This window comes from Papaver somniferum, unplaced genomic scaffold (genome assembly GCF_003573695.1).
Source record: "Papaver somniferum cultivar HN1 unplaced genomic scaffold, ASM357369v1 unplaced-scaffold_123, whole genome shotgun sequence".
Taxonomy (NCBI): domain Eukaryota; kingdom Viridiplantae; phylum Streptophyta; class Magnoliopsida; order Ranunculales; family Papaveraceae; genus Papaver; species Papaver somniferum.
Window position 1 is genome coordinate 818,531 of NW_020621381.1, and position 10,659 is coordinate 829,189.

Here is a 10,659-nt window from a genome sequence, read left to right on the forward strand (position 1 = left end):
ATACTGCCTCCGTTTCTAAAAAATAGTCAGATTTTCTTTTTTGAATATGTCAAAAAAAAATAGACTTGTTTCCATATATGTAAAGTCAAATGTTATGATTTTACTACTATACTCATAGAGAGGGACCACTTTTCTCTCTCCATTTTTTCTCATAATATAAAAATGGGACCACTTTTCTCTTCTCTTTCTCTAATAAGAGATGAGTGGGGATCAAAAGATAAATTGTTAAAATACATGGAAAAATGGCTTCAATGATTAGTTTTCTTAATTTTTGTGAAAATCAAACAAATCTATTTTTAGAAACGGAGGGAGTATAATAATAATGATTTATATATACAACGATTCCTGTATTGTGTCCCCCGTAGTTAAAAAAAATATTGGTTATAATGATTACACCAAGAAAAAAATAATCTAAAAACAGATGGACAAAAGTCATCAATAAGTAAATTAACCTTTCTGTCAATAGAAAGAGGATGCGTCTTGTGCTTGGAAGTCTTCACAATTGACCTGGGTTGTGCAATCCAACAGCTCAGACAATCGAAACTAAGAAAAGGAAAAACGATTTAGGTGCCCAACCTGCAATCATCAACCTTGGAGTACGTTCATCAATTTGCATATAATTTGCAAGCTTCCAAATTGATATGTAGATTATAGCTTCAGGAAACTTCGAACACCTGACAAGATTTGTGGATTTGCATTATACGTAAAAACTTGTGCTGAACCCATAAACCTCCTGCTGCAACACTGAAAAGAACATTGTGTACTTGATCAGATCTTTAATCCTACTTTCTTAAAACCCGCAGATCCAGCTTCTTACGAATAGAAAATGTATTGCCATCTATCTAATAGTAAGGATAACATAGAGAGTATTCAGATATCGTGTGACTATGATGTTAAAAATTAGAAACAAAAGTCGGCTTAGGATACAACCACAAACCCTTCTAGAACAAACGACACATTTGAAAGGGCAATTAAACCTGTACCGTAACATAAACCTTATTCCCATTAAATCAACAACAAATGCCGACCACAATGAATAAGGGAGATGTAATAATACCTCTGAATCCAATTCAAGGGCTGCTTTGCCTTACCACAGGGAGTAATTGCAACAACATTGAACAATCAATGCTTCTACGTGAGTCTTCAATATGTCCTAGGAGTAAATTATGCATCTCTGAGAAAATAACACATTCAAGAACAAGGATAAATAATAACAGGTGCTAAGTAGAAAAATTAAACGCCTTTTGGTTCACAAATCTATTGAAAAAACAAAGTGATTGGGAAGCATATAAAGGTTATATAGGTTCTTCTTGGATATCAGACTAAAAAATTGGCAGAATGATACGAGTAGTCAACGGAACTAATGAAAGCTGATGATAGGTAACATAAAACTAGATAAACAAACAAACATAATCTATTATGTACCTAAAAGAATTTAACGTGGAAAACTCTATATGCAACTGGCTGCCTAATAGTTTGACCAAATAAGTGACATGACTGATTGTGCATACATAGGGAACACTTGAAAATTTAAGATCCAACCCCCAACAAAACCAGTAGGAACCACCTACCTCAAAACACAAATGCACAGAAGATACAAAAACTTAGTCAATTTTGAGTAACACCATTACTAAATTAACAGAGGACCTTACAAACCCAGTAAAAGCAAACGTCTGAAAATGTCAGTGGTATACTCAACTGACATGAAGAGTTATCACAGATTCAAAACAATGGAGCCATCACCTATCATGCATCTTTTGAATAGGAAATGGAAATTAGTTGTTCTCCAGGGTAAATACTAAATAGAATGGAAAAGAAAAAACCCGAAAATATTCTTTCCTTCATTTCATTTACGTGTGGGGTAGTGAATTTATACCACCATTTTTCAGCTTTACATGTTACAGAGGTCCAAAGATCAAAACAATCCCAATAAACCTTATATAAAATTTGCGGAAAACTTATAAGGAAAAGAAAAATTACATCACCAAAAATTTGGAAAAAAAAATGGGAGAAAAATTGTGCATACAAGTTAAGATCCAGAGCGAATCCTTACTAAATAACTCTCACCACAAATATGTGAAACCCTAACAATCAATCAAACCTTAATTCCCGATAAAAAATATAAAAGACGAATTACCTTGATAAGGATTGTATCACCGTGAAAGGGTTGTCACTTCTCCATGGTCTCGGGGTTTGTGGGTACAACAGAGTTATCACCATTCACCGCTTAATCCACAGAAAATTAACTTGCAGCTTTCTGACGGTTAAAAATAGTTTGGTGTACTAATTTGTCTCTTTATTCCCTTCTTGTATTTAACCATTCACGCACAAAAATCAATTTCAATCTCAACAACCAAAATCAAATGAAACAAATCAAGGTGATACATCCAAGTGAAAAGAGTTCATACGAGATTGAAGATTCAGAGGATGAATCCATCATCTTCTTCTTTGTGATCAGCAAATCAGAGAATTGGATCATCGAATTAGTTAGAGACGAAGAAGTGAAGTTGAGGCGCGGAGAAGGAGAGTGTATTGGAGGCAGCTTAGTTTAGGATTTTTTTAACAAGCGATTATAGATAAGACCATCTAACATCCAACGGTGGTCATTCACATATAATGTGTAAATTAGGTGGAAATAATATTCATAACGCTTGTATTTTTTTCTAACCTTTTTTTTATGCATAATATCAAATAATGACATAAAGTTCAATTTATTTATTTATTTATTTATTAATACTAATTTGTCATCCGTGCCATGCACTGGTCTGTTTCTTGCTTATCAAATATTGGATCATTTTGGAAGTCAACTAAGTGTCACACAACATTTTCAAAACCTATAGTACTTACTCCTACTCCGTAAATTGGTTAAAAGTTATGCCACTCGATTCGGTCACTTAACTGTTGATGCATTTTGAATACACAAAGGTCATGCATTTTTATTTAAATGTATAATCTATCATATTTTGGTCCATTCAATTATTATATGTTTTTATTTTATCAGCGGAAGCTTCTCGAGATAGCGATACAACATAATCTTGAAAAAGATCAGTTTCAGGTCTTGATTTTTTTATAAATTCATTCGATTATGTCATGTGATTACGCAAATATTTTATCTAGGTCAATTGGATACTGAGGGTGATTTTCTTAGGTAATCTATCGACATTCGTTTTGTTTTTCTTTATATTTCAACGGTGACTTAAAAGTGCTTTCACATCGATATAATCAAATACAAAAAGAAAAAAATACTATAGAAAAGTGAAATAAAAAACAAAGTAGGAAGAAACTATAGAGATAATCATGATAAACTACCTAATGTATTGAAATATCCGGTAATTCAATCAAATTAAATTTGTGCAGCAAAATATATTCAAAATTTGTAAGATATAACCATGAAATTATATATACAGAGTGACTATATATGTACCCGTAACATACATGATAAACTTGTGAATGAACTGTAAATTCAATGTTCGTAAGTGACTCCCTGGTACAGCGTGTATTTAAACTCGTCAATTCTTATGAGATATAATACCGCGTGTATTTTAATTCTTTAAATTCCTTTGAATATATTGGATAAATATGAACTATTTAAATAATCATTATACGCGCATACAGACTCGTGAATTCCTATGCTGAAAAGAGCCTGTGTTTTTTTGGGTAACAAATACATTAAAATTCATATTATGTGAGTATATAAGTTAATTAAGTAAGTGTACATATGAATTTTAAACTAGGAACTGCGCGTTGAACTCCAAAATGATAGGTAGTTACTCGGGAAACACATACGTATATGACAGAATGCAAGTGTTCTAAATTATAAGACATATGAATTTTATACAGATTTAGCGAGTGATTGAAGTGTGTAAGTATATTCAGGAATTATAAGATAAACTCCTAAATGAAATCTTATATTTGGGAATTATAAGATAAATTCGTAAATGATATATATATATATATACATCGAGTGACTCTATGATAATTAAACTTCACTTTGTTAAGTATGGTGAGTTATTTAGTTAAGGTATATTTAAAATTGATTTCATTCATTGAGTGAGTTTATGGAGCCCCGTGAACTATTTCGATAAACCAATTTGCATTCAACTTCGAATGATGTTTTGTAATGGACTTTGAGAGTAAAATCTATAAATATGTTGATAATCAAAAATTAATTTAATGAATTAAAAAAAATAATGAATTGAGAACTTGCTAATAACCTCAAAGTATCCATGTTCATCGTCCTTTCTGAATCAGAGATACATTCTCCATTTGGGACCCTCGTTCAGTTGAACATTTTTCTTGCGTTATTTTTTACAAAAATTATTAGTGAGAGTTCTCATTATTAACAAACTTCCATTTCACATACATCTTTTATATTGGGTCTCATGCATTTTTCAGAAGACTTTTTTAAATTTTTTTTTGAAGCATAGAAGGATTTATTATTTTTCTTTTGGAGGAATTTTGTAAATAAATGGTTTTCGAGTTATTTTTTCAACGATTTGCTTACTTAATTTATTTATTTTTGCATATTTGCGTATTATTTTTCTGGGTATTTTTTATTTCGTTTTTCTTTTTTTTTTAGATCCCATCCAAAATCTGGCGATAAGCAACAAAATTTTTACGTTGATTACCCTACAACGCTCCATACAGACTTTATGATGTCCTCGCGGAGTATGACATTAATTTATGTGCAACAATATTGAGGGTTGCAGTAAGAACTATGATTATTTTCTCAATGCATTCATACTTGGGCATCGTCGGCATAGTGAACTTACTTTGCATGACGCACATTTTGATGGCTCTCCAAAAGTGCAAAGTAATTTACTAAACAAATCTCAAGGAAAACCAATTTAGTACATGCCTCATGTCTGAATAGTCTTCCAAGTGGTTGGTATTAATTTTGGTTCCAAATTCCATAGTAATATTCGTATCTTAGAAACAACTGTATAGATTTAACACAAAATTGGTTAAAAAGACCAAAATCAAAAATTTCTGGGTGAAAAGGACATTTAGATTTTGATACTTTTTAAATGGAAAAAAATGTAAAAATAGCTAGGATGTAAATAGTTTCATCCTACCCATTTTCAAATACTTTTTCTTATGTTTAATTACATCAGGATGCATCCAGTTTCATCCTTACTATTTTTTAAGTTTAAGTCAGGATGAATCCAGTTTCATCATTGCTATTTTTTTAGTGTCCATTTCACCCATACTAATTTTTACTCGTCCATTTGAACCATGTTTTAAAAATATTTGGACAAATGACCCATTTTCCATAAATTTAAAGAGCACTTGCTACTCCACCTCAACCACATCTATATGTGAACCTTAAACCAAGATAAATAAACGGCAAGGCTAACGGACAGGCTTTCGTAGCATATACATATGATACTGAAATGACATATATAAAACCTTGATTTTACAAATTATCTTTTGGTAAGGGTTCATTGTGAATTCTCCCTGTTGCGATGGTTTTATGTGTAACATTTATTACCTAAGGGCACCTTTAGAGAGCTTAACAACTCATTTTTAAACATAATTTATGTTGTTCTGAATTACAAAGAAACTCATTTGGCTTTGTACAATCTTGGAGGATGCTTAAATTCAAGATCCTTGCTAAGTGTTAGAATCCAAATTTGTCTCGCTTCCCGTGGAGAATATAGGAGAAACAAAATATAAAGAGGATGTTCTTGGTCAGGTATTAATCAAATGAACTGATCTTTGAGACTTAGGAAAGTCATGGTTGTAAGAACTCTCTACTGCAATAGAACGTTAAGTGAAATAAATATTTGGCAATTCTGAAGAGCCAGTGATAATGTTGTTTTCGTCAAAAGAAACTACTACCTCCCAATTCTCGAGCTTAATTTCAGTTGCAACACCAACTTTAAATCGCAAAAACTCCATCTGAAAGTTTGGAAATTCTCTCTGCTAAATCCTTGGAGTCATAGACGTCTATCTCAGACAACTCCATTTTCGATTGTGCAGTTCTAGACTGGACTCTATCCTTTGATGCGGCATCCGTACTAATGATAGTGGTCGAGTCCTTACTGATAATTTCTTTTCTAGCCATTTCTCCCACCTCTCAACACCATCACAAAAGGTGTCAATTAGTGAGCGAAAGATTTAGCTCAACTACATTTAGAGTATCAAACACAAAATTTCCAGGGGCATCAAAGAAAGTAAGACTTGACGCAAATTTGTGTATCCCATGTACATCATGTAATACATTCAAGGTTGTTATTTTACATGATAAAGAAAATGTAACATTGCAACAAAGAACTACTTAAAGGAGATACACAGTAAATAATACAAAAAACATATTTTGTAGTGGTCTAAGTTCTTGTAATGCCTTCACAACACCTGAAAGTAGTCAATCAGTAGACAACCTATAAAAACAACATTAGAATATCTAGATTATTTGGAAATTTAAGTCTTACCTGACTGCCTACACTGCTGAGGAGGAAATACTTTTCTTCCGTATTTAGTTTATAAACATAATTTTTTTCCTTATTTATGCCAATGTTCATTTGCTCGTTTCATAGTCTATGTATGATAGGTCCTACTTGCTAGGGTTAATATCAAACATACACAAAATCATAAAACAAACCTAGAGAATATCATCTCACCTTCCAAAAACGGCAACAACATTAACATCAGCATCTGGCTCATATTTAAGCGTTTTAAAAAAAATGCCCGAATTTATATCATGCATGGAAAAATCAGCAGATTTCTTAATAATCACAACAAGTGGAACGTTCACATCTTACACCTTTTGAGATGATTCATCTTCTACTTCTACTATTTCTGCAACAATTGAAGCTTTTCTACAATTGTAATCACAAAAATTCAGGACTCAAAAAGTAACTAACCACTAATTCTTAATCAAAAATTCTCAAATTATAAAAAAGATAAACGAAATAGCTTACCCGATTAACTGGGATTAACCATTGATAAAAGAGATAACAATCTCTCATATTCATCAACTAACCCTACAGGGGAAAACAAAAAGAAAAAAAAGAAGAGATTATGGAACATCAAAACTATTGGCGTTTTTTATGACATAATAAACTCCTAAACAATATTCGACTTGAATAATTAGAAGCAAGAAAATAAAAATCACCCGACCTGTTTTCAAAGGAGAGACTAGCACACTTCCATTGTATACTGCAAAACAAATGGAAACCACATATCAGACTAATAATTTATTGTATCCATAAACGAAATGAAACCGGAAAAAAAGAACAAATATCAGACCAATAATCTATCGTAAGCATCCATAAACGAAATGATATAGAAAAAAAAAAGCACACCAAAAGAATGAGGCTTGGCTTTTGCTCAAGCGTTTTATACAGGAAGAGAATCCTATTTTTGGAACTTATGTCTTATATTTTCTAAGAAAAAAACTGTAATTAAATTTCATTCCTAATCTTTATTCGCGAATTAAAAATTTTGGAATTAAATTATATATTTACCAAAAAAAGATCTCTAAATATATAATTTTGGTTTATCTATTAATTCATTTTTGGAAAATATCTACCATATAATTATTTTTGGTTCAAAATAGTGTGTTACTACTGTTCAAGGAAAGTTTTTAATTTACCGAATTTTTATTAATTTCATTTGTTTGTGGAAACATTTTTTCCCAAAATATTTGAGCATTTATTCTATGTACTAAGAATAAAAACTGTTTTATCTAGCTATATTATTTTTTTTGGAATGAATAATATTATTAGGAAAAATTGCAATGAAACAAAATTGAATTATTTTTATTCTGGTTCTTACCACGATTTTCTGTTTTTTCTTCTTCTTAGAATTAATTTATTCTTGTAATGATTGTATTTTAATTACTTGATAGGATTTTCAATTTTTCCGCAGAGGAGGAAGAAGTACACTTCGATCATTAACAGGTACAAACCATCCAAATTTGATGAATGATTTTTTATTTTTATCTCAATTAAAATTAGTTTAATTATTAGAAGCTTGAAATCGTAATTATGGCTAGTTTAATTAATTTTAAGAAGTGTAATTGGACGTTGTACATTTTTTAAGTCTTTTTTATCGTTTATTTAATTATGTGATGAAAATCATGATGCATTATTCCATGTTAATAGTTTAATCATGATGAATGGCATAACATCATTTTGTTTATTGTAATTATTTGTTTGGGTTTTTTGTTGATGTAATTTATCTTTGATTTTTAAATATTTTCTTTTGAATTTATTTGGTAATTTATAAGATTTTATTGTTTAGGAAATATTTTTTCTATTATTGTGGGGAAGAGGATATTTTCTTACATTTTTGGTCCAAAATTTTATAAAATTACCCAAAAAAAAGTTATGGTGGGGCCATAATTCACCAGAAGCTCCGGTTAACCACAACGCTCGAAAAAACTCTATTTTTATATAGAGAATTTGTCTTTATTATAAGAACTAGTATTTCACCCATGCGATGCACGGGTCTACTTTTTGCATATGGATTATTGGATCCATGTTTTAAAATTTAACTACACTAAAAGAAAATATTATTAGAAAAATGAATAAGCTAATACAACCAGATTCTTAAATTGATGTGCAAAGTAAATAAAATGAGAAATCTCGAACAAATATAAATCCAGTGAAGACAATGTTATTAAAAGCAACGAGTCTACACTCACACAAATTTGCACTTCGAAACGTCCCGAGATGGGATCGCACAGACAGTAAGGAGCGTGCTTAACATCGGGGTTAGAAAGGATAAAAGTGGGCCCAATGTTTTGTCTCACAGATGTATCACCACATAAGCACGGTGCAAATCAGGGTGCAATAATTCGGTCAATCTAGAGTTATTGTATTAAAAGAAACTCCATCTTAGTATTCTTCCATCTCCTCTCCGTCCAGATTGTAATCACTTCTACCTCCTCTTTGTCCTGGATGTAAACAAAAACTAATAAGATTTCGAGACCACAAACATCTTAGAATGTTGGATTACGCTTCCGATGCAATCTTTATTCTTATTAGTATATAATTTTAGATTTCTGGATCCAGGTATGTGCATGTGGTCATACCTAGTCAAAACGGTGAAATCTTTCATTAAGATACTTACATCTACTTCAACCATGTCTACAAAATAAGGTTGCTTGTATTATTTATTAACTACCACCTTAGAGGTTGATTGTGCTCTTTTATACTTGGATGGATGGCTTACACATTGTTATACTTGGATGGATGGCTTACGCATTGTTTGGGAATTGGGATATGTAGATCATGCATGTCATTTATGTTATGCCCATATAGAAGGCGGTTAACATAGTTTTCAGTTGTGTCAAATCTGTATATATATATATATATATATGATAGAATTTGATTGAAAAGAAGTCCTGAAAAGAGAGCTCAAAAATGTATGGGTAAATAGAGAAAAAAAACAAAGCAATTAGTGATTTTAATGTACATTATAGAACCACCAAGTGGCGTGATGATTCTCATGCTCCCTCTAATTGGAAAAAAACAGACCCATAAAAAAAAGGCAAAAAAATAAAGAAGTTAGCGACTTCATGTAGAGGATACATCTTAGTTAACTAAATACCGATAACTACAGGGTAGTTGATTCCACCTAAATGCCCGTCACACAAAACCCCTAAAGGAGATTAGCTGAAGAGCAACGTAGGCAACAAAAAAAAAGAGAAAAAAAATCCAAGTCACCAATTAACTGTGTTAGAAAGCATTATCTGTGTTCATGGTTGCTGCGACCGTATTGTACAGAAATGTCTTGTCCATTCCGACATTTTCATTCATGGTTGCTCCTAGATAACTTTCTCAAACAGATATAGTCCGAATTTTTGGTTGAGAAGGTGAACATTGTGCGAGTATGATACCAAAAAGCTGCCTGAGTTTTTCGGGAGCTAATGTCATTTATTCTTCTAGCTGGTATCCAAACACAATTTTCTGATAAAAAAATGAAACTGTGCTAATGACTTGTGAATCGTATATGCCGTTGAAGCTTCTCTCCACTGTATCCACCAGTTACCCATATAAGCGTTCCTCTGCTCGCATTGCTCAGCTGACCTGTCTATTACTGCACTCTCTTGTAGTTTGGAAAACTTAAGTGAAATTTCTCTTCTAACAATTCCCCTACTCTTTCATTTCTATACCTTCACTGCACACTCTGATTTTCTTTGTCCGGTATCGAATAAACAATTTGCAGTTATGCATTGCTTCCTCATTTGGTATCACAACATAAAATTATTTTCAAACTATGTTTTTTACATGAGAAAAAAACGAAGCAATTATGGAACATACTTTGAAAATATCATGAAGTTCCGAAAAAAAATGATTGTCGGTAGTATAGGGAGGATATGTATGTACAACTTTTGTTGCAAGCACGACAAACTGCTCTACTTTTTATATCCTCCTTCGGCTCTCTTCAGGTACAGATGTAACACCGTAGTATTTGATGCAGTAGTCTACGAAAGATCTTGAAATTTTCCAATTTTCCTTCTTCTTTGTGAATAACCAACACCAGGTATTAGATCCGCAGTACTCGACATATGATTTCAACCAGGAATTCGGTAGTCATCTTCAAAAGTAGCATAGTTTTTGCATGAGTTATGGTGATGACATGAACTTTGCCGATAAATGGAAAATTGGAAACCTTTTCACTCTTATCGTTCTGATAATCTACATGTTT

At 31.8% G+C, this 10,659-nt stretch overlaps 1 long non-coding RNA gene across 1 annotated transcript; it reads right to left on the reverse strand.

Moving 5' to 3' along the window:
* Positions 1–243: 243 nt before the first annotated feature.
* LOC113330988 lies at positions 244–2,563 on the reverse strand. The gene is made up of 3 exons (XR_003350624.1): positions 2,138–2,563; positions 1,058–1,174; positions 244–744 (listed from the first exon to the last, which is right to left on the reverse strand). It is a non-coding gene; the product is annotated as an uncharacterized LOC113330988 (long non-coding RNA).
* Between the last annotated feature and the right edge of the window lie 8,096 nt (positions 2,564–10,659).